The sequence below is a fragment of the Athene cunicularia genome (genome assembly GCF_003259725.1).
Source record: "Athene cunicularia isolate RWA chromosome 1 unlocalized genomic scaffold, athCun1 chr1_part1, whole genome shotgun sequence".
Classification (NCBI taxonomy): Eukaryota; Metazoa; Chordata; class Aves; order Strigiformes; family Strigidae; genus Athene; species Athene cunicularia.
In genome coordinates this window covers 49998601-50023710 of record NW_020799091.1, presented here as the reverse complement: position 1 = coordinate 50023710, position 25110 = coordinate 49998601, and the positions used below count along the sequence as shown (strand labels likewise).

The following is a 25110-nucleotide window of genomic DNA, read 5'->3' as shown; positions in this document are numbered from 1 at the left end:
TTTTTTTTTTTTTAATGGCACAAACTGTCACTGTAATATAAAGCCCCTGTTAGTTTTGACAGTAATAATTCAGCAATACTTCACTCTTTCCTTTGGGGACAGATTCATCAAATAGTTACTGGAGGCATTCAGAAACCCATGGTAAAAGTCACTAACATTACAAACAGCAATATATGTCTTAACATTACCCTATTTTTTATTGACAAAATACCATACTTTACAATAAAAATTCCACCATCGGGAATTTTATTTGCACTGGTGAATACAAATACCAGCAGTGGCATCCTGAGAGCACCTGAGTAATGAAAAAGGCCAGAAGACATCATCTGGGATATTTGACTTCATATCATGTTATGCCATAGGCTGTATTTGTACCAAATATGTGCATTGTGACTTTGAGGTGACCAGAGATGCATTTAAGATGCAATGGAACTTCCACTATAACTCAAAGGTTTTGTTTTTTCAATTCTGCTACCAGAACTATTTCTAAAATAGGACTCCTGACAGCCTAGTACAGTCCTGATCCAATATCAGGGTGGATTCTTAAATGATCCCAAGATTGAAATTAAAACACAAATTATGTCAGATGCCGTACAACCTTGTTAACTTTATTTCCCATAACAATTGATAATAGTGATAGGACAGAGAGAAGAAAGGAAAAGTCAGAATCCCTAAGCAAGCAAATGGTAGAGATGCAGCAAGATCAGTTACCACCACCACGAATCCAGCAATGTCCCATTGGCTTGGTTTCAGTGCAGGTGATGGTTGCTCCAAGCCCCAAGCTATGCCAAAGTCCCAGCTCTGAGTGATGATTTCAAGATAAAGGTCAAGAAGATCAAGATTTAGATCAAGATTTCCTAGAGAGGAGTACGCAGGCTTTTATTGCCCTCGTCCTCATGATTGCTCTGAAGAGTCTGCCCATTTCCACGGAGCTCATTGTCATACGTGCTGCCCCGTGTTCCTCCATGAGCGCATGCCCAGGTGTTGACAGTGGTCGTGCCAGCGGGGTGTCAACCTCCGGCTTCTTCAGCCTCCACACATCTTCCTCACCCTGATTTCCTCTCCACCCAGCTCATGCACAGTGCAGCTTGGTAGGCACTGCCAAGGATATTGTTGCTCGAGCTTCGGGAAGATATTGTAGTTTCGGTACCAATGGAAAGCCATGCAGACTCATCCACAACCAGTATGCACGCAAAAGATACATTCCTGTGTTCTGAATTTAACTGTTTCTATATAGCTATAGAATAACAAGGGGACACACAACCCAATTATGCAAGCTATTTAAAAACATATTTTGCACATGAAAAGTAAAATTTTGAGACTCTTTTTTTTTTCCTCCTGTGCTCACAATTGAAGTTAACAGAAGTTTTCTTAGTGAAAAAATGAAATATTACATTAATTTTAGTACAGCTTTTCTAGATCTGTGATGCTGTAATCTACAAGAGAATTTTTTTTTTTTTTTAATTGCAGTAAAATTAATCTAAAAATCCTTTTTCATTGAAGGATAAACAGCATAAAACTTATTTGTCTTTATAATCATGATTCCTTCTTGTAGTCAAAATGTTAAGCTTCACCAATCATACAAGTTAAATTTTAAAGTCCCATCCTACAAATCTATATCTTTAATATTATTCAAATACAGAAGACTGACAAGAAGAAAAGAAAGATATGCAGCAAAATGCTATACAGAAAATATATTTGATAAATAAGCCCTTTGAAAAATTTGACTCATTAAATCTATGTTTTATCTAAACTTGTGATTATAATTTACTGTATGTGGGCAATAAACACAATTCCACCCAGGTGCTCACTCCCTTCACCTCCCCAGTGGGAACAGGGCACAAAATAGGAAAAAAACAGAAACAAGAAAATTCATGGCTTTAGATAAAGTCAGGGAGATCACTTACCAATCACCATCATGGGCAAGAGACTGAGCATAGGGAAAATAATTGATTGCTAATTTAGCAAGACTTGGGTAGCAAGAAACAAAAGGACAAACATTAAACCAATACCTTTCCTCTCCCTATCCCCAGGCTCAACTTCACACCTTCATCCCCATCTCCTCTACCTCTTCTACCCTAGAGTGGCACAAGGGAGTATGTGAGATTGGGGTTGTGGTCAGTTCATAACACCTCTCTGCTGCTCCTTCCTTGCACTGTTCTACAGGGTTGTCTGGGCTTCCATAGGCATCAGGGAATATCTGCTCCACCACGGAGCTCCTCCTTCTCTCCAGGCTTTAGTCTTCCATCTGGTCTTTCTTACTCTTTTTGTTCCACCCTCCTCTCTTTCCATGGCATGTTTACCCTTTCTTAAACATGTTTTTCCCAAGGTGCCATCATCTTGGCTGAGGGCCTCAGCTATGTCCTGCAGTAGGTCTGTTTGTGGTGGCTGGAACGAGCTGTGGCCAGCATGGGGCAGTCCCGATCTCTCCTCACAGAAGCCACCCCTGGAGCACCTTGCTTTGGCACCTACACACAATAACACTTTAATTCAGCAAGTCTTTGTTAATTTCATAAACGGCAAGGCCACCTTTTCCTCTACTGTTTGTTCTTGCAGTATCTTTTTGTCCTCATTATTTTTTGTTCAGTCATGTGGTGAATGGAAACTGGAAATTTATCTGCTAAAGACTATCTTCTCCACCCTCACACAGCAGGAGAGAAGAGGCTAGAGAGGAGGACCACTGCATTTAATGGCAGCACAGGCTTATTTCAAATTAAAATAACGCAATGCTAAATTTTAATGTGACAACTCTTCATCAGTTAATAAAGACAGATAAGTATTCCTCATGACTGAGTAGATCTTTCTGATACCATTCATCACTCACCTTGTTTATTCTTTCCTAATTACTCTGTAGGATGAGAAACTTATAAGAACTCTAAATTCATACATCATGTATCATCTGGCTTGTGGCTCTTTTTCTATTAGATGCATTTATCAAACACATAACTTCTAAATGTCATGGAAACATTTCAGATCCAGTTAAAGAACTTAATACCATTTATATTTTCCATTGGAAAGAACAGTAATGAGATATGCACACTGTGCCTATGATTAATGCTTAGCAGACAGAAAAAACCTGCATCACAGTTTTAAACACAGGAAAGAAATACTGAAACTTCTAATGAAAGAACTGAAGACAGAGACTCGGAAGCTGATAAATAGAAGATATTTCTAAGATAAATCTCCATTAAAAAAAAAAAAAAAAAAAAGAAAAAAAGAAGAAAGATAAAATAGCATGATTTTTCATCGTAGAATTATCAAAATAAAGCTTTTTTTCTTCACTAAGCTGACAGTGCTATTAGAACTCAAACCAGGATATAATGAAGTCATCAGTTTCCTATATGGTAGACCTAGTCCATCTGACCATAAACCTTCTTGTTGAGTTTATTACCTTTTTTTTTTTTTCTTGCATGTTTAACCTCCTCAAAGGCCAAGCCAAAGAAATACCCTCCCTCTGGATCTCCACAGTATTTGATGCCATGCAGAGAGAAAACAAAAAGACCCAAACACAATGTGTAAGTAAAATTTATGAGACAACAACTGAGTGGATTTAAAAAAAAAAAAAAAAAAAAAAAAAAAAAGTAAGCAAACCCTGAAAGAGTTATTAATCCATACCTTGCAATCATAGGACCCAGAAACCATAGGACACCAATTGTCTGTTAGCAAGTGTTTTCAAGATACTGCAACAACAGAGGAGTCTCTGGAGGATCATGAAGGAAAATAATAAGCTACTACCAGCTAATAGTCTTGATTGTCAAGTGTGAATGCTCAAGGGGCTGAAAAAACCCTTGATGTTGAAATTCTTGGTCAGCATTTCTCAAGAAGAAAAGAAGTTTTCCTGATACATAATTCTCTTGCAAGACATGTGGCAGTACACAAGCCTAAAGAACTTCTGTATTAATGTTAAGGTTTCATAAGAACGAGCAGGTGTTAAGAGATTTACAATAATAGCAATAGCAATATAGTTTCTAGTGGGCTTGTAATACAAATTAGGTAAGTTTTGTTGTAATGTTATATAATTATTTATTCATGAAAGTTGAACATGGTCACATAGCTCACTCTTGACAAAGCCATAGATTATTTATGTAATTTAGCTCACATTAAGGATAGAAATATCTCTCACATCACACATGAAGCATGAAGTTAGACATACACCAATTTCAAGATATTTTAGAAACCATCTTTGTGCATATAAGATTAATTGTATTTAGCACCATGAGTCTCCAACAAAATCTAGCAAATGAAGTGCCTTAAAAGAATGACCTTGTAACACCCAGCTTTAGCTGCCTATCCCCCCTCAGCAGAATTGAAAGCCTACAGTTGCAAATATAGAATTCATATGTGATCCAAATGTGAAATGAATCATCTCAGAATGGGACCCAACACAATCTAAATAATATACAGAGCCACTCAAAGCTAGCTAATAGTCTCTCCTTTGTGACTTTTTAATAATTCTTAAGCTTCTCTACCAACTAACTCAACAGTGAGTGAGAAAGGGTGATCCACCCCGTGGAATAACTTACTGTCAGAGAGAAGCCTATCTCTACATTGACTACAAAGAAACAGAAATAACAACCTAGGTTAGTTATGAGATGCTGAAGCTGAGTGAGATGAATCCCACTTAATATGTTAACTGCTGAACAGAAATACAAAGGAAAACAATGTCTATCAAGAGTTAGAAAATAATAAATTTATTAATTTATTAATAAAAACTTGATAAGGCTTCAATTACTGAAGGTTCTTACAAGCTATGTATGGTCATATTATTAGATCAAAATAGATCTAACATCTTTTAAGTTTGAAAAATTTAACTTTTTACTCAACTTGACATTCTCTTGTGTTCATGACAGAATCTCAGACTTCAGTAGTCCATATTCTTCTGTTTCCTTTGATATTCCTGATTCTCCAGATCTTGATGGTTATCTCATTTTATAACTGAAGAGTTAAAACAGGAAGGGGAAATTAATATGCCCTGACCTAACTGCCTACAAGATTGAAAATTAAGAAAACCGGGTATTTTTCAGAGAGGAATTCAGCTCTTCTCTGTGGTGCTTTAGGCCCTGCCAGGACCCGAGACCAAGCCGCCGTTGTCTCTCCCCCACCCTCGGACCGTACGGGGCAGGGAGTGAGATACAAACCCCGGAGTTGAGATAAGGAAAAAAATAATACAACCTGTTTGCTGCCTGGGCTTTTGTTAGGGGTCTCACCCCCTCTGTGGGTGAGCCAGGGGAAGAGATCCTCTTGGGTTTTGGGAGTTTCAATTATCCTTGGAGCCTGCAGGCCAGTGTGATTGTGGCACAATGTTTTCTGAATGTCTGCCTGATTTTGGTTTTGGCCATGTGGCACTTTGCTATATATAAAGAATTTCTTCCTTATATATAATCTAAATCTATCCTCTGTCAGTTTAAAATCATTACCCCTCATCCTATGCCTACACTCCCTGAGAAAGTGTCCCTCCACTTCTTCCCTGTAGGCCACCTTTTAGTACTGGAAGGCTGCTATAAGGTCTCCCCAGAGCCTTCTCCTCTCTAGGCTGAACAACTCCAACTCTCTCATCCTGTCCTCCTCATAGGTGAGGTGCTCTAGATCTCTGATCAGCTTCATAGCTGTCCTCTGGACCTGCTTGAGCAAAAAAAATCAACAAAAAAACAAACAAACAAAGCAAAGCAAATCTGATTTTCAGCACTGGTTCCAACACCGACCCCTAAGGAAAGCCACTCATCACTGCTCTCCACTTGGACATCAAGCCATTGACCATAACTCTTTGAGTGCAAACATCCTGTCAATTCCTTATCTGCTGAGGAGTCCATCCATCAAATCCATGTCTCTCCAATTTAGAGTGTCAAAAGCTTTGCACAAGTCCGGGAAGATACTTTTCATATTGAACTGTTTCCAGTATTATACATGAATGATTCTAATTTTCTTCAGATAGAAATGTTGGTATTTATAATTTTTTTGTAAATATATGGTTTATAATAGAGGTTAAAAATGTTTTGGTATTACACAACTGCTTTTCAATCTGATTGTTGATTATAATCTGACCAAAGAGGGTTTTTTAAAAAATAAATATATTTTTTTTTTAAAGAGTAAAAGAAATCTTAGAAATACCATTATTAACTGTAGAGCAACTTTGGGGCCTTTGTAGGAGTGGCAAAAATCATAGAAGTGAAGTGCTAAGGCTTGAACAAGAGGCCCAAGACAGAGCTGACCTATAGATGTATCCTGTATATTTCATAACTGATAACCATTGTGCTAGTAGGTATTGTACTAAGTTATAACAAACCACCTATGCTGATGTAAAGGATGGAAATGTTGGAGCCTGAGCAACAGGCCCTGAACTGAAACCGCTAACTCAGTATGTAATCATTGGTGAAATATGCATAAATGATGTAGCTTAAATATCATAAAACATGTCTATCTTGAATATATCCTTATCTTTCTTTGTGTGTGGGCAAGATAACAGGGCCACAGAGACAGTTGTCTGGCTTTGCGATCTGATGTGTGACCTTGCTCAAAAATCAGCTAGACTATCAGGGAAACTCCCTTAGCTTCTCCCTTGAGCCCTGGCCAGGCTCTGGGGGGAACCTAATATGAGATTGAAAACAGATTATTTCCTCTCAAAACAGGTGCCAGCTATTCTGGCTTGTCGATCTCTGGTATATCAGGCTGTTTTGCCCCCTTCTCTCTTCAAATCCAGTTTAGAGCTCTTCCAATTAGCCCAGCTAACTCCTGCCCCAAGATCCATTTCCCCCTCTGGGACAGGTGCATCCCAGAAAGATGCCCAGAAAGATCCCACTAATGCCAAAAGTTCTGGTGTCCTGTATACTAACCTATGGTTGAAAAATCCAAAGCCCAGACGGTAACACTAACCTTGGAGTCACAAGTTCATCTGTTGAGTTTTCCTGTAATCTTCTTCATCTATCCTTGTAACTGAAGGGATGGAGGAGAACACAATTTGTGCTCCTGACCCCTTAGTCTCCTCAAGGACCTGAAATGTCTCTTCATTGATTTAGGACTTCTCCTGGTAATGTCATCACTACCTACCTGAAAAACCAAGAGAGGGTCGTAGTCCTTGGGTCTCACTAGAGCAGGGAGTTTAGCTGTGAGGTCCTTGACGTGAACCCCAGGGAGGCAGCAGACTTCCCTGTGAAGTGGGTCTGGTCTGCATTTGGGGCCTTCGACACCCCTCAAGATGGAGTCCCCAACTACAATGACCCTTCTGGGGTTCTTTTGAGAACTGATTTTGTTATGTGGTCTAGAGTGACCCAGCCTTGGTGGACCTTGATCTTCCTCCTTGTTTGACTCATTTCCTTTGTTCTTCTCTACTTCACTCAAAAGTTCCAGGGCACCATATCTATTCTGAAGGGGCACCATGGACGGTGAGGGAGGTCAGGAGAGGATTTTCCTTCCTCCCTGAGCAGGGACCTGTTTCCAGACTCCACCATCTCTTAGGTCCCCTCCTTCTGCCTGGTAGCAAGAGAGTGAGAGATCGTCTGCCTGTTTTGGAGCCTCCATTCGCTCCTGTTTCTGTAGGGGTGCTAGGCTGTTACTCCACCAATCAATTTTCCTTTCACACTCCCTAATATTTTTTCCTTTCTCAACCTTTTCGCTGAGTTCCACCACCAGGCTGAGCAGGTCACCCAGCTGATGGCAGTCACACAGGTGCTGTCCCTGCTGCCCTCCGGCAGGACCGACAGGCTCAGGCACTCCCTGCAGCCCAGGACCTGCACCGCTGAGTGTTTGTGGCAGCTCTGTGTGGGTCACCACATTCTTCCTGATGGTGTTTCTGACCCGAGTGGTGATCATGGTTCAGTCTACTCGTGGAGGATGATAAGATGTAACTAGCTAAGATAAGCGCTAGACCCAGCTGAGGGACTGCGTCCTCTCCGCTTGCACTGCCTCGCAAACTGCGGTGCCTCGCCCTTCTGCCACGCGAGGCCCTGTTTGCCTGCCCTGTTCACCGCGCCTCTGGTTCCTTGCGTTCCCTGGGGGATGCTCTTGTACATGAAATACTTACAGCTCATTTCTGTCAAATGAGTACTTTGAGTTTTTCAGGAGTCAAAGTATACTTTCTGGTTTTCTCTTGATTTAATTATTTGCATTTGCCAGATTCATTACATATTTTCAAACATTTCCCAGAAAGTCTAGAGAAGAACATAATAGAACAAGATTTAGATTGTTTTATTTCTGAAGATGTTTTATTGCTCCTTGAAAACAATGAAAGAGAATGAAAATTACTGTTTCAAAAGCATAATTTAAATTCTATAGATACCATTCCTTAATGAGATGAATAATTTTACACTTTTTCTACTTTATATTCAAATAAGTTTCAGTTAAAGGTGATTAAACATCCTTGGCTTAATTTTCTTTTTTTTATTCACTTCAGCTCTTAAGTATATCTTTGACTCACGCTATGATATCCTTGTTTCCTAGCTAATAACTTCAAAGCTGTCAAAACTACATTTGTTAATACTCACCTCAGATCCTAGAGAGGTTTTTGGTTTTACCATTTGCCTTTGAATAAAACATGTTTGATGCAAATATTACATAACTGGGACTTGTTCTACACTTATTTCTTCCTACTTCTTTACTCACTCTTTAACTCCAGCACTTTTTCTTTCTTTTCCTGATCTCTCTCTCACACAACCAAAATATGCACTCTTGCTATCTCTCTCCTCTCTTACTCTCTCCAAATTCACCAATCAGGGAACAAGGATTTGTTTTGGGTTGTTTTGGTTCTTTTCAGGAATTAAATTCTTTGCTATTTATTTGTAATGATTACTTTCATTAACTGCATTAGCAATTTCAAAATAGACTCACTAATGATGTTAAAATCTCAGTCTTGGTTTTCAGAGTTTTGTTTTGTTTGGGGTTTTTTTTTGACATGTTAAGATTTGTTTCTAAGCGTGTGCATAATTAGTGTGCTCATTAGAAATTCTGACCTGCTTCCAAATGAAGAGAAGATGTTTACACACTGTCCTGGCAACAGTCTCATAATTTATGCAGCTCTAGATAGATAAACAAGCCTCAAAACATGCTATGTGGACTTTACTTACATAATTAACTTTGCTTTAATTTTACATGTAATAGAATATATGATGAGTTATTAAAAAGTATTTTTAAAATATTTGCTAATTTTATTGGTCATATAAAACAAATCTATTTTTTTGGTTAATTTTCTAAATTCTTATTAAAATAAAAGGGAGTGGATATAATTCATTTTTTATATTATTTAGCAGATATAGAAAGGATATATTAATTGACAATATTAATGATATTACAGTAAAGATTAAAACAAAAAAGCTAAAGAAAAAGTGAAATTTATAAATCCTACACCACACCCAGCAAATTTAATTGTGAAAGACAAAAGCCCAATTTTTCCTTCTCAAATATAACAAAAAGCTAAGGCCTATGTCTCCACTTTCAAAATCTCAATTTAATGACAGTTCAGTGGTTTGGGGTTTTTTTTGTGATGGGAGTTTAGGAAGAAAGTAAAATTCACAGGTTACTCAGAGGCCTCACAAATATTCTGAATCACAAGCTAATGGTCTGAAATTTCCATTGTTCTATGTAGGGTGTGTAGGGAGTCCATCATCCTAATATAGACAACTAAGTCAAATGTTTAAAATTTTGCTGTATACTCCTGTAAATATACTCCAGTAAACTAGTCTCGTCTCTAGTCTCTCCTCAGCTTGATTTATTTTTTAGTCCCATTAAAACTCTATTAATTGTCTCCACATATCTTATAGAGCCCAAAACATATCATAAAGATCTGCAGATTTTAAAGGAACTGCATCAAATCATTCTATACTGAAATGGAAATATAAGGAAGAATTAACAAAGATGACTGAATGCAAAATAATAAATAGAACTCCTTACAATAATAAAATTACCTAATTCCATGCTAAGTTATGCTACCCTATTACTGGGTGAGGTTTTTTTTTTATGATGTACTTGTGACAGGATTTGTACCAGTCAAAGCAGCAGTCTACTTCTGACATCAGTGGAAAGGATATTAATTTTTACAAAACAAAGAGAAGACATATTTTACAATTAAATTAATCCAAAATAATTAGTTGTTTGAGAAGTGAAAGTATGAACATGGAAATGGTCTAAACAGAAGATCACCTGAGATATTTCACCACAGTAGCATGTTTCTGGATTGTTTTTTTCCCAAAACATTTGTTACTCTCGTTTTGTAAAAATTCAGATGGACACAATGATCAGACAATCTGAACAAGAATGTCTTCTTTAACAAGGGTTTTAGAGTGAATTTACATCTAGATGAGCAGTACTTCTGTTGCAGTGTTGGACTCTATTTTCAGTTATATCAAGTTGCAGATTTAATGCTTCTGATATCTAAGCAGTGGTGACACAAAGTGTTGCTGGAATTTGTTTATCTTAAAATTTAGAATAATACCTGCAGAGGTGTTTTGCTGATCAGGGATACTAATTAAACTCAGACAGCAGAGTGAAAAGAGCAGGCTTATTTTACTAGAAATAACTAAATAATATAACAAAATAACACAGAAAACATACAGTAAGAAAAGACAGAATAGTGCTCTTAAACAAATAGGAAAATACAAGGGAATGCATCAAATCATTACTACATGAGAGAGAGAGAACAGCGATTAAGAAAGCTCCATCACCACTTGCATACGTTCCCATCACCCAGACCCGCAGTGGCTGGGCAGCCCCGGTTACAGCGAGGGTTTGGAGAGCCTGTCCCGGCAAGGGGGAAATCCTACGCGGTGCCTCCGCCCACAGGTGAGGCTGCCAAAGTCCCTGTGAGCGGGTCCAGCCTTATATACCAGAGATGGACAGGCCAGAATAGCTGGCACCTTTGTTTTGAACGGAAATACCTGGTTTCAGTCTCACATCAGGTTGCCCCAGAGCCTGGCCAGGGCTCAAGGAAGAAGCCAAAGGAGTTTCTCTGCTTATCTGATGGGATTCTGTGCAAGGTCTCACATCAGATCTCGTAGACAGACACCTGCCTCCATACGTATTTCGTTAAGGATTATGTTACGTGTTAACAGTTTTGGTTCAGGGCCTGTTGCTCAGGCTTCAACATTTCCACCCTTTACATCAGGATAGGTGGTTTGTTATAACTTAGTATAATACCTGTTAGCACAATGGTTACCAGTTATGAAATAGACAAGATTCATCTATAGGTCAGCTGTGTCTTGGGCCTATTGTCCAAGCCTTAGCACTTCAAGAGGACACTGGTATTTGTTTATGATTACACACATTAGACACAGATATTTGAGGTCATGTACATTTTTCCTCATAAGTAGAACTGGTAACAAACTCTTTAAGGTCTATAGAGGCAATGCATTGCAATCTGCAATCTAGCAAAGGCAGAATTGCTTTTATGGTAATAAGCTTTGTGGTAACTCCTCAAGGCTTCAAGATTAGGATTTGTCAGTCTTTTTTTGCTTGACATTAGGCTGGTTTTGGCTTTCCTGGAGCTTTTCTCTAGCCTATTTAGTTGCAACAACTAGTTCCACAATGAGCAGCTGAATATTACATTATTTCTTTTAGTTCTTGTTTAGTTTTTTACTGTTGTGAAGATACAATATTAGGATAAACTTGGAGAATGCAGTTGTATGATGACTCCAAGGACCTTCAAAGCAGGGGCATGGGATAATACCACAGGCCTCAGGACAGTGAACAACTCAATAGTAGTGACATCAGCCATATGTACATGCTAGGTGGAATTGCAAACCACTGAAGAGTGAGGAAGAGGTGCAGTGTATTAGAAATTATATTAAAATAGTCCCAGACAAATTGTATCGTAAGGAGGAAGACCTCACCATCACAACTGCACTCCTCTCTGAGAAGGACTCAATGTACTGGTGATCCATTAAAACTCATCACTTCTTCCTGAAGGCTCAAGTGTCAATCTAAGTACTTAAAAGAATATTGTGAGAGTGAGCACCAAAAAGGAAAATAATAGATACTAGGAAGCTTGTGTACAGTGGTTTTAATTTTACCGAGATTTTATTTCTGTAGTTGTGTTTCTTTATTTTCCTTCTTTTTCTGTCATAATTGGATCTAAGCAAACTATATACATACATATACATAATTAGGCTCTTAAGATTTCAACAGACTACTAATAAATTCTTCTCCTTGTATATGAGGTGTATTCCTTTGCCCTCATTGGATGTCAACCTAGACTGTTAAAATTTAGCTGCAACTATATATACTTTCATGCTGAGCTGATCATAAGTAAAAACGAGGCCAGAATATAAAAGTTCATAATACATCTGCATTGTGATTGTTGTCATTTTTTATATCCATAATCAAAAGACTAGTTCAAAGTGCTGGACCTCTTTATTTACTTGAAGCAACCAAAAATAAAGCTATAGGAAACTGGAAACAATGTCATCTCACTCATAGGTTGCATGTCTGAACTGACTAAGGAAAATTATTAAAATAAAATCTTGTAATTCATCACTGCAGTCTGTGTCTTTTAAACATATCTTTATATACGTATAAACTTTATGCTATTAATGCTAGGTCCGTCACTGACACTCCTAGATCATCATAGACTGTAATGAATCTAATCATGTGACAAGCTATAGACCTGGGATAACTTCTCTGTATCAGTTTTGGCTAGTAATGATGGCAGTAACTGTATTTACAAGTTTTAGTTACTAACATTCTTATGATTTAAAACTGCTAAACTGACACTGTTGTTTGAATGTTTTCCATTATACTCTGATGTGCAATTTTTGTTTTCATGCACCAACATAATATTTTAATATAACGGCATAAGACTAAAAACTTATAACAGATTTTGTACAGTGTTATGAGATAGAATTTATAATTATGAATACATTAAATTTTTTTGTCTACCTCTCCCCATTCTAATCTTCTCTATGAAGACACAGCTGTCTCAGTGTGACCCAGGCAACACTTCACTGTGGACTGAGGCATTAAGCAAGAACAGAATGATAAGTGAGTGGATTGTGACTGCCAAGTAACAATAGGGTATTCAGCTGTTTAGTAGTGAACTAGCTATTAATTAAATAGATGGCCATCATGTCCTGATTTAGAGTGTATAATGTGCATGACGAAATATTTGTACAGTTATAGGCAGAATAAATCATTTCCATAAAGTACAGAAAAGAAGTGAGATACCATCATTCTGTAGTCACCAATAATCTGCAGGTAAACCATTTACAAAGGTTGGCAAAGCATCTTCTGTTTGTCAGGGTTTGCATATCCAAACCCAGTTTATTTTAGATCAATTTCGGCTTAATGTTGCACTTCAATTTCTGAATATAAGAATAAAATAACTAGCAGTTGCTTGTACTATAAGAAGACACTATTTGTGTTACATTCTTAAAGGGATAAAGGCTCAGAATGTTCAGTAAAATAATTTCATGTGAAACTGAACTTATGGTGATTTTTAGGTGTTTCAACATGTTTCAAGAGAAACACCAGTATTTATAGTAATAAGTTGCTGAAAAAATAGGCTAATTTATTTAGCTACTGATAAAAAATATTGTGCCAGATTATACCAAATGTAATATAAATAAAACAAGGTATATAAAATAAGACTAAGATTGATCATGTTTTTCAACATAGGCCAACATTGGATACCTAGATAAAACTATAATTATATAATGAGTTAATTCCAGAACACTATTCCAGTACTCAATAATTTATGATTCAAGACAGGACCACAAATAAATTCTTGTGGAAAACTACTGTTAACTAGTTGTCTTTCATTGATGATAATAATTACTACGCTTACTTCTTTCAAAAATTTAGCTGTTCTTTCAAACATTTCCTATTATCCCATAAGACTTGTTTTTTTCTTCAAAAATTCCTAGTTACCTAAATTTTCATAGGAATAATTGAGTTAATATCAGTTTCAGGACTTTACCACCAGGCAGTAAAGTCAGTTAAAGCCTTAGCAGGACTTGTGTAGAAAGGATTGAGGACAGACTAGGTAGTGGAAGACTGACTGCAGATAGTCATGAATGTCTAGGGAAGTATATATATTTATTATAGATAGAATTTAATATAGATACTGCTTTTCTATGGAGAAAAGGTCAATCCCTATGAATATGCCTAGAGTTGTAACCTTCTTTCTTGTTTTGTCTATTTTTTTTTAATTTCCCTTAGTTTTCTTAAATTTATCCTAGCTATATTTTGTGTGTGTTAGATAAAAAAATAATTGATTTATACTATAAAGATGCATTTATCCTACTTGCTGTGTGTCTTTGCATATAGCTAAAGATGTGATAACTCAATAGGGGATTGTAATGGATTCCTTCACTTTCTTCCTGAAACTCAGGTAAAAAGTTAACTGTTCTAAATGTTGGAGTTGATAAACTGGTCCTAAAATAAATTCATAGCTGTTAGATGAAAAATTTCTACCTGAAGACCAGAAATCCACATGTTAAGTCCTCTATCCTAGTTATGGTTTCAATGATCTATAGCTTTACTGAAAAGGTTTGTTTATATTTGCACTAATGTAGTCTTTCCTAAATTTGCTGCAACAGCTTCTCCTAATAGCAATTAATATTTATATCAAGGGCTACTTCCAGAAAATGTTTTCAAACAGTTATGGTCACATACAAAATTCAGTTCTTAAGTCCTCTGGAAATTTTTAATACTGGGTACAGCTACGTGGATAAACCCTTATAAAATGAGGTTGAGAATGTACATATTCAAATTTGTATCTTGTTTTGCAACAATCCGATGACAAGGCTGACTCATGACCTTCTAAAATGATGAGTTCTCAGATACATATGAAGTATAAATTACACCCCTTTGGAAAAAAAACAAACAAACAAACAACAGTCTTCAGTGTTGCACAGTTCTGCATGCAGAAAAGGTAGTGAAAAAAAATTGTTGAAATCTAAAAGGCCTCCTACATGATATAAAATAGAAGGTCTGGATGTTGATTAATGGCACGATATCAACACAAAACTCAAATTCAATCATTTCAAGGCATATATCAATGTTGGCAAAGCATAGTTTTAGTATCTGAATAGTGTTGAAGCATAACATCACAAAAATCTAATTTATATGACTAAGCTTTTAACCGTAGTTAAAAAATTCATTCATGCATGCCAGCCATGGAATAATATGATATTCATGAAGATACCATGATAAAGCAGATCGATGGTACCATAATTAGCATTAGTTTTATCAGGTCACATCATCTACATTTTTTTGTGTAAAGTGTTAAGTGAAAAAAACCTATAACTGTTTTCTTTCTTAATGTATATAAACCAGGATAATTGTTAAGATATTATTTTTGCTCTGCATAATATAAATTTATAAAAAGAAGACACTTAAGATAACTTAATGTTTGAGAAAGAATGGTAATGGACAAAGTTTTGTATGATGTCTCCACTATCTCCCTGAGAATAAAGTGTTTCCTTTAGGACATTTGTAGCATCTGTTAACATACAATACCACATGATAAATTCATATAATATTTTGATAGTAATTTCAGTCATGGAAATTTAAATACTATCATGTCACATTTGGAAATGGTCATGTGATGAGACTGTTCATCTATTTCTCCAGATTGTTAGCCTTAAGGTTATAACATGATCAAATCTAATTTTGTAATTAAATAACCACATCCTTAAGATGTTTTAGTTTTTCATGGTATATATCCATAGGTTTATGCAAATGATTTCCTTGCTTACATCTTTCAGAAATCTAAACCAACAAAAAAAACCCCAAAAACCTTATATTCTTTTCATTATACAGACTTAAAACTATTCTCCTTCCCAGCATAGTTTTATGCTATAGGATAGTGTAATATCAGCATAATTAGTGGGTATAAAAAACTAGAGAATATATACATGTAGCACATATATATGTACCCAATAAAATGGAGAAGAAAGCTGCTGCTAATTAAGCGTTTGTAAAATATTTTTAGGTATAGCAAACAAATGGGAATTATGATAATTAAAAAAAAACACCCACATTTACAGACCAAAACTGAAGATCAGTTGTAGGTAACATTTTTCAGTCTCTTTTCCATTGTGAGAGGACAAGGTGAATTTGTTTTGCATCTAAGCATTTATGCAAATCTGTAAGTGAATTTATAAGAGATGTGTATTCAAATCAAAATCAATGAGGAAAAAAAATAAGAGTTTGCCAATAAAACTTAAATTCTGAAAACTGTGAACTATGAAAAATAAAATTGAACAATTAAGTTAATAAATTTGCTTGCTTGAATGTAGGGGTTGGAAGAGAAAAAGGACTTGCAAGTCTCAGTAGATATGCCATTTTCTCCTCAGTCTTCACCAACAAGGTCTCCCAGGCTTTTCTGATTAATGAAAGGGTTTAAGGTAAAGCAAAAATATCAGCAGTGGATGAGAATCAAGTCAGGATTTACTTGAGTGACCTTTACTACTGAAAACCCATAGCACTTGACAGGCTGCATCCTGTGGTGGAGAAGTGGCAGATGTTCTTGTGTAGCTGTTGTCTATCATCTTTGACAGGTAATAGAGACTGGGGAGGTCACTAATAATAGTAAGAGGACAGTTGTTCTACCATCCAATCCAGATAACTATAGGCCAGTCAACTTCACTTTGGTCTGTGAGGAAAATTATGGAATGATTCCTCTTGGAACACATTTATAGGCATGTGAAGGAGAAAAGCATGATTAGGAATAGTCAGCATGGTTTTACCAGGGGTAAATCATGCCTGACTACTCTGATGATTTCTGTTGTAAGATGACTAAAGGGCAAGTGGAGAATAGTGGATCCCATTTACCTCAGCTTTAGCAAGATTTTCAGCACTATCTACCACAATATTCTTATAAGCATGTTGGGATTTTATGGTCTGTATGCGCAGACAAGCAGATGTGTAAAAAAAAAAAAAAAAATATATTAGATGATTGGGCTCAGAGTGTAGTGGTAGTGGAGGCCAGTAACAAGAGGTGTACCACAGAGGTCTGTACTGGGAGCTGTCCTGTTTAACATCTTTATGAATGACCTGGAGGACATGTTAGAGAGCATGCTCATCAATTTTGCAGATGAAACCAAATTGAAGTACCAACTGAGACACTGGGGAGCAGTGTTACTCCCTCTAGAGGGAGTTAGATGGGCTGAAGGAATTGGCTGATGGGAACCTCATGAAACCCAAGGACAAATACAAAGATCTACTCCTGGGAAGGAAAACACCTAACAGCATTACAGTCTGAGAACTGTCAGGCTAGGGAGCAGCTCAGGGGAAAAAGCCTCTGGTGGCCCTGGCAACAGAGAGGTGGTGAGGTTTGAACTCAGCCGGCACCCAGATGGCATGTGGCCAACCATTCACCTCCCCCCTCCCCAGTGAAATAGAGGAGGGACAAAAAGAAAAGAATTTGTAAGTTGAATAAAAATAAAAGAATTTGCTAAATATAATGAGAGAACAACAGTAAAAGTAACAGTAATAGTGAGTCCAAAAAGAAATGGGTAAAATGTAGCAGTGTCTTACCAAGTGCGGTGATCGCCCCCACAGCAACACTTGACGGGACCGGAACCCAAAAAATGATGCTCTCCTGAGAGAGCCTGCCCACCTGTATTCCTGGGCATGACATCACATGGTATGAAATACTCTAATGAAAATTAAAGACCTGGTTGAAACCAGGACAACAGGCCAAGAGTCTCTCAGGCCGTATGAATCAGTGAATCAGAGCATAGGCAGCTGGTTGAGGTAAATGACTGATTGTCTCATTCAGCACTCACTAGACCACATTTAGGCTACTGTGTGCCATTTTGGGACCTCCATCACAGGAAAGACTTATAAATTGAGAAAAAACTCAGTGGAGGGCCACCAAGACAGTCAAAGTTAGAGCAGTTGCTCTGTATGCAGTGACTGAAACACCAGGGCTTGTTCAGCCTGGGCAAAGGACAACTGAGGAGGGACCTAACTGTAGTTTTCAGTATCTATGGGGAGGTCATCAACTAAACAGATCCAGACTCCTCAAAATAGCATGTGTCAGGAGGATGAGAGAAAACAGACGTAAGTTGAAAGAAGTGAGCTTCAGGCTAAATATAAAGAATACCTTCTTCACCATGAGGGCAGTTGAGCAATGGAGCAGGTTGCTCAGGAAAGATGTGTGGTCTCTGTCCTTGGAAGTTTTCAAGACACAACTAGACCAATCAAGCTCTGAGCTACCTTGTCTGACCTCAGAGCTGACCTTTAGAGAGGATGAACTAGAGACCTCATGAGATACCTTCCTACATGAACTATCCTATAGTCTTATTCTAAGTCTCTATCTAAAGCTTCTAAATTCTTGATTCAACTGATATGAAGGGACACTGGAATCACAGAGCCTAGAATCTGAATCCCCAGCACTCTGATTGAAACTCTGTACTTTTGGAACAACTATCAAAATCAATAATAAAACAGTGGTTTGGGGATTTAGAAATTTTCACATTAAATTTCAAATACAGGGTAGTCTTAATCAAGAGACTTGGACCTTCTTTCATCTCTCTTGAAATGCCACATAGTTTTATTACTCTTCCATAATGAAAACACTAAAAACCCCACCTAATTAATTTATAGGTCTACAGTCTACCTTTCTTATTAATGTATCCTATTGGAAGCAAACAAATGTTGTTTGATTAAAAGCAAGAGAAGGGTGCTGAAAACACCCTGACTGACCTCAAAGTGTCAGGAAACAGAAACAGGTGGGTAGTCCTCTGTGGTGAGTAGGCAAGCACCATGAAGATCCCAGGGCAAGACATGTCCTCCCTAACACTTGCCATTTCACAGGTCCTGAGGGTGTTGTGCAGAGCTGGGTGCCAGTAACAGTGTCCATGAGCAGCTTGCAACATTTCAAATGGTGAGCCAGGACCAGGAGCTGGCTGGTACATCCTGTCATGAGCAGCAGGAGACTGGGTGAGAGACTAAATACACTGTGGATCCAAGAGGTCTGTCCAGGGCACAGGCTATCTAAAGTGCTGGGCTGAAGTTCATAAATGTAGTTGAGAACCCACACACCCATAGTGTCACTGGGGCTGGGACCGGGGCTGGGTGCCCAGGGCTGAACTGAAATGAGACTCCTGTAATGGAGTGCAATGGGGTTCCAGGTGGGGCTGGTAAAGACCAGCAAGGCCTACTGGAGTCCTCATGGTCCTTACACAAAGGGCATGCCTAGATAGCAGACCATGATGTTTTATGACACATTCATATTCCCTTAAGTGACCTTTTGTACTGCTGCATAGTTATTGACAATAGGTTTGTTATGAAGAAAAACAGAATTTAGCAGAAAGAGAAGAAAAAGCTGAGGAGATAGAATGATGGACAGGATGATGGTATGGTGCATATTCAGATCTCATTCCCAAATCTCATCCACAACATGGATTAGGAGCACAGCAGGTGCATATAGATAATGATTTGAAAAATTGTACCTAACTGTATGTCTATAAATACAGACACAAGATTATTTTTCAAGTTCATACTTTAAACAATGTTTCTAAACTAAGGAAATATTTTACGTAATTACTTATATCTGAAAATGAGTTGAAGTTTGGGTAGTATTTGATAATATGAGAGCCACAGAGGTCAGAATAAATTTGAAAATTAACAAAGTTCAAAGAATATACACAGTGTGAGGATGTATTCATATGAAAGAAGGAAAGAACAGGATAAGAAGGAGAATCAATGAATGTTTCAGACAGCTGAACAAAACTTCAGTTGACTAAAGTGTTTTTCTAGTATTCAGGAATATACTCCTTTTCTTTTATGTTTTCTGTGAATTTTATGCAGTATCTCAGATCTCATTGGAATTATGGAGGCATTTATTTCAGGCAGAGAAAAGTGAAAGGGGGAGAATGGATAGATAACCTTTAAAAAGGTTATATATCCCTTTAAAAGCTATGTATGCTGCCAGTTTTACTTAGTCTGAACATGCTTCACCACCCTTATCATGCTACACACTTCATAAATTCCCATTAAAAATTCCAAGCTTTCCTGCTCTGACAGCTACTGGTAGTCACTTGCTTAAATATCTCTCAGTAGCTTCTATCTAAAGAATACAATTCCTGCAAAAAAAAAAAAAAAATTACTATGCAAGTAACTGATCAAGAAACTAGAAAGGCAAACAAAATTGGTTCAATGAAAATAAGTTTCATTTCAAGGGGAACCAGAATCAGATACAGCCCTGGGATGTTCAGGCAGGACCATAGTGATGAGACTGGGCTGAGGTCAAGCCAGAAAAACAGTCCATAGGTCAATATCAATGGGATCAAGTACTGCTACTGCTGAGCTGGCGATCACCAAGACTACAACACAGTTCAGAGAGCAACTGAAGACTCAGGCTGAAATGGGGCTCCTGGGCCCATGAGTAGGGTGTGTAGGTGGAGACCTGAGGTGAGGCTGATCAGGAATATTTAGGTTTATCGATGCCTTCAGGACGACCTACATTTCTCCTTCATCTCCAACCTAAATCTTAAATCACAGAATTTCTCAACTGATGTTCACATGTGTATACACATGGAATATACCTTTTTTTTTTTTTTTTTTTTTTAATAATATGAAATCATAGGGTAAAAAAAGAGGAAAGGTTAATTTTGTTACACACTTTATCAACAACCATGTTAAATATGCACTGTCAACAACTTTAAATAAATTTCATTTATTTCTAGATAAAAGTTATTTGTTCTGAATTTACAGCCTAATCTGTAATATTCTTACAAACACTTTATGCAAAATGCAGAAATCAAATAGGTCCAAAATGAAAATAAGTTTTAAAATCATCCTCTCCTATTTGTTCTGTCTAACTGCTAATGCAAGAGGAACAGGAATCAGTCCTTTACCCCAGGGAAATGGCTTGCATACACTGCTTGAAAGGGCTTATATACACACATCAAAATCTACCTTTTTCAGGTCAGGCTGACAGTGCCCTTATTACCATAGCAATGTCCTGAATCCAAAATTACTCTGTATGTAAGTTTTATTTTTGTGGTTTTCCAAGTTTACTTCACTATCTATCTTGCCAGTATGATATTTAAGAAGGACTCAGCAGTTGCCAAGGCAAGCAGCTCCAGTGGCAGTACAATGTGCAGTAAAATGCTCTAACGTGGTACACAGTACAGTGGGGGGTTTCCTGACCTGGGGAAACCTCAGGAGGAGCCAATTTCAGGAGCATGCAGCTCATGCCACAGTGGCTGACGAGACCTGGGCAAGGCCAGGAACAATGACTTCCAAGTCCATTCCACACCTATAAAAGAAGCTCCTGGGGAGCACTAGTGACCAGAAGTGCCAAGAACAGGGTGGGCAAACAGGGCATGGCATGGCAGCATGGGCATGGCATGGCAGTTTGCATGGCAGGTCATGTGGGAGGGCTTGGAGGAAGAGTGCTGTAGCTCTGTCAGCTCAACCAGGGAGCAATGGTATCCACAAGCAGAAGGCTACCTCCACTCTAAACTCTGCACCTACATGACTGACACAGCTTCCCAGACAGAGCTCTAGTGGGAACACGCTGCCACCCAGGTGCCAGGCTGCAGGGTGGGCCCTGCTTTTACCCCAGTACTGGACAGCAGCACTGAGCACACCTGTGGGAGGTGCATCCAAGGAGAGGAACTCCTCTGTTTAGTGACAGAGCTCCGGGAGGAGGTGACAACATTGAGGAATACCAGGGAGTGTGGGAGAGAGATAGACTACTGGAATTGCACTCTAACTTCCCTGGGACAGGCCCAACAGGCAGGCAGGACACATGACAGAGAGGATTCCCTGTCCTCTCTTTGCCTGAATGAATGTGGTGACTCAAGTGATAGGGGGCAATGGCGACAAGTTCGTGCCTGATACAGCACTCCTCTCTGAGTACTCCACCTTCCCAGGTACCTTTGCAAAAGAGGTATGAGGCTCTGCAAGTGGAATTGAACAATAACGAGGACAATGGTTTGTCTAGGCTGGAGATGTCACCGAGGTTATGTTGACCTATGCCTTGCATCAGAACTGCTTCCATAAAGGAAAAAAGACAGGTCATTTTCAAGGGAGACTCTCTCCTGAGGGGAATAGAAGGCCCATACAAACCAGACACACTTCTTAGAGACATCTGATGCCTCCCTGGGGCCTGGGTTAAAGATGTGAAGAGAAAACTTCCTACACTGGCATGGCCCTCAGATTACTATCCATTACTGATTTTTCAGATAGGCAGTAATGAAGTTCCAACAAGAAGTCCAAGAATAATCAAGAGAGACTTTAGAGACTTGGGATGACTGATTAAGGAATCAGGAGCACAGGTAGTTTTCCTCTATCCTTCCAACTGCAGAGATGAGCCAGCATATCAATATCTGGCGCTGAGGCTGGTGTCACTGGCAAAATTTTGGGATTTTTTTGATCATGGGTTGGACTACATGACACCAGGTCTGCTGATGACAGACAGGATACACCTGTTTCAAAGGGGAAGAAGGATCTTTGCTCAGGAGTTAACAGGAATCATTGAAAGAGTTTTAAACTACATTTGAAGGTGGAAAAGGATAAAACCAGGCTCATTAGAGATAAGCCTGAGGGTGGCACATTGGTGTTTGAGGAACAGTGTGTTAGCAAAATCCCTTTCTATCTCAGTGAAGGTAGGGGATGGAGATCCATGCAGCAGCAAAGATTAAAGGATTGTTAATATGGTAGAAACCGTGAAAGTGCCTGGGAATGGTCAAATAGGAATCAAGGCTTCTTCCCCAGAATCAGTGGTGGTATTGATATCCCAACTGAAGTGCATCTGCAACAATGCATGTAACATGGGCAACAAACAGGAGTTGTAAACCATTGTGCAGCTGGAAAACTGACATAGTTGCTATCACAGAAACATGGTGGGATGACTCACACAACTGGAGTGCAGCAATGGATGGCTATAAGCTCTTCAGAAAGGATAGACAAGGAAGGAGAGGCTCTGGATTACCCCTGTATGTTAGGCAGTGTTTTGGCTTTTTAGAGCTTGATGGTGGTGATGATAGAGTTGATTATTTATGGGTAAGTATCAAGGAGAAGGCCAACAAAGCAGATAACATCATGGAAGTCTGATATAGACCACCTAACCAGGATGAAATCACAGGTGAAATATACGCAGCTTGGAGAAATCTCACATTCATTAGTCCTTGTTCTTGTTGGGGATTTCAACTTCCCAGATGTCTGCTGGAAATACAATACAGTGGACAGGAAACAGTCTAGGAGATTCCTGGTATGTGCAGAAGATGGCTTCCTGACACAGCTGGTGAGGCAGGCAACTAGGTGCCCTGCTGGACCTGCTGTTTGTGAACAGAGAAAGATTTGTGAGTGATGTGATGGTTGGAGGCTCTCTTGGGCACAGCAATCATTAAAAGATAGATTTTTCAATTCTTGGAAAAGTAAGGAGGGGGGGTTAGCAGAACTGCTATTACGGACTTCTGGAGGGCAGACTTTGGCCTGTTTAGGGACCTGGCTGACAGAGTGCACTTGGAAGCAGTCCTGAAGGGGAAAGGAGTCCAGGAAGGTTGGACATTCTTCAAGAAGGAAATCTTAAAGTTTCAGGAGCAGTCTATCACTATGTGTCAAAAGGCGAGCCAGCAAGGAATAAGATCAGCCTGGCTGAACAGAGAACTTTTGCTGGAATTCAGAGCAAATAAGAATTTATGACCTTTGGAAGAAGGGGCAGGAAACTCAGGAGGACTACAAGGATGTCATGAGGTTATGCAGGGAGAAAATTAGAAGGGCCAAAGCTCTATTAGAACTTGATCTGGTTGCTCCTGTAGAAGACAATTGTCCTGGTTCAGCTAGGATAGGATTAAGTTTCCCCAGCAGTGGGAAGGGAGATGCAGCCAGGTTATTTGATACCATGCTGATGTCAGGTCCAGATGCCAAAGCACAGGAACAGTTTGTGTGTTGCTTTTGTCCCTGAGAGCATGTGTGACAGGATTGCTGTGTCTTTTGTCATATATCTCTGTATATCTTTTGTCCTGTTTACTGTTATTACTGTTTATTGTTGTTGTTATTGCTATAGTTGTTGTTCGGTTTATTGTTTCTTACACTGTTGTATTAAATTTTTCCTCATCTCAACCCCAGGGTTTGTATCTCACTCCCTGCCCCATCCAGTCTGAGGGTGGGGGAGGGACAACGGCGGCTGGGTCTCGGGTCCCGGCAGGGCCTCAACCAGCACAGAGAAGAGTTGAATTCCTCTCTGAAAAATACCCAGTTTTCTTAATTTTCAATCTTGTAGGCACTTAAATTAGACCAGATTAATTGCACCATTCCTGTTTTAACTCTTCAATTATAAAATGAGATAACCATATATTAGCACAAAAGGAGGGTTAAGGAGAATCTTCATCCTTTATTGGATGTGGAGAAACATAGTGACAAAGACTGAGGAAAATTCTGAGGTACTTAATGCCTTCTTTACCTCAGGCTTTAGTAGTAAGACAAGATGTTGTCAGGGTACCCAGTCCTCTAAACTGGAAGACAGTGGATGAGGAGCAGAATAAAGCCTCCATAATCCAAGGGGATATGGTTAGCGGACTGCCACACCACTTAGACACACACAAGCCTGTGGGGCCATATGGGTCCACCCAAGGGTACTGAAGGAGCTGGTGGAAGTGCTCACCAAGCCACTTTTCCATCATTTATCAGCACTTCTGGCTAACTGGGGAGGTCCCGGTTGACTGGAGTTTAGCAAACATGACATCCATTTAAAAGAAGGGCCAGAAGGAGGATCTGGGGAAGTACAGGCCTGTCAACACAACCTTGGTGCCAGGGAAGGTTACGAAGCAGATCATCTTGAGAGCCATCACATAACACATACAGGACAAACAGTGAAAAGGCCCAGTCAGCATGAGTTTATGAAAAGCAGGTCCTGCCTGACAAACCTGATCTTCTATGACAAGTTAACCCACCTAGGGTATAAGGGAAATGCTTGGATGTTGTACACCTGAACACTAGTTAAGCCTTTGACACCATATCCCAAAACATTTTCCTGAGGAAACTGATTGCTCAAAGCTTGGACAGGTGGACTCTTTGCTGGGAAAAAAAATGACTGGATGTCTGGACACAAAAGTGATGGCAAATGGAATTAAATCCAGTTGGCTGCTGGTCACAAGTGGTGTTCCCCAGGGCTCAATACTGGGGCCAGTTCTGTTTAATAACTTTATCAATGATCTGGATGAGGGG

General features: G+C 38.8%; 1 long non-coding RNA gene across 1 annotated transcript; it reads left to right on the top strand.

The window, feature by feature from the left end:
• Positions 1-571: 571 nt before the first annotated feature.
• On the top strand, positions 572-23334 carry LOC113482946. The gene is made up of 3 exons (XR_003398936.1): positions 572-996; positions 7663-7667; positions 23320-23334. It is a non-coding gene; the product is annotated as an uncharacterized LOC113482946 (long non-coding RNA).
• The last annotated feature ends 1776 nt before the right edge of the window (positions 23335-25110 follow it).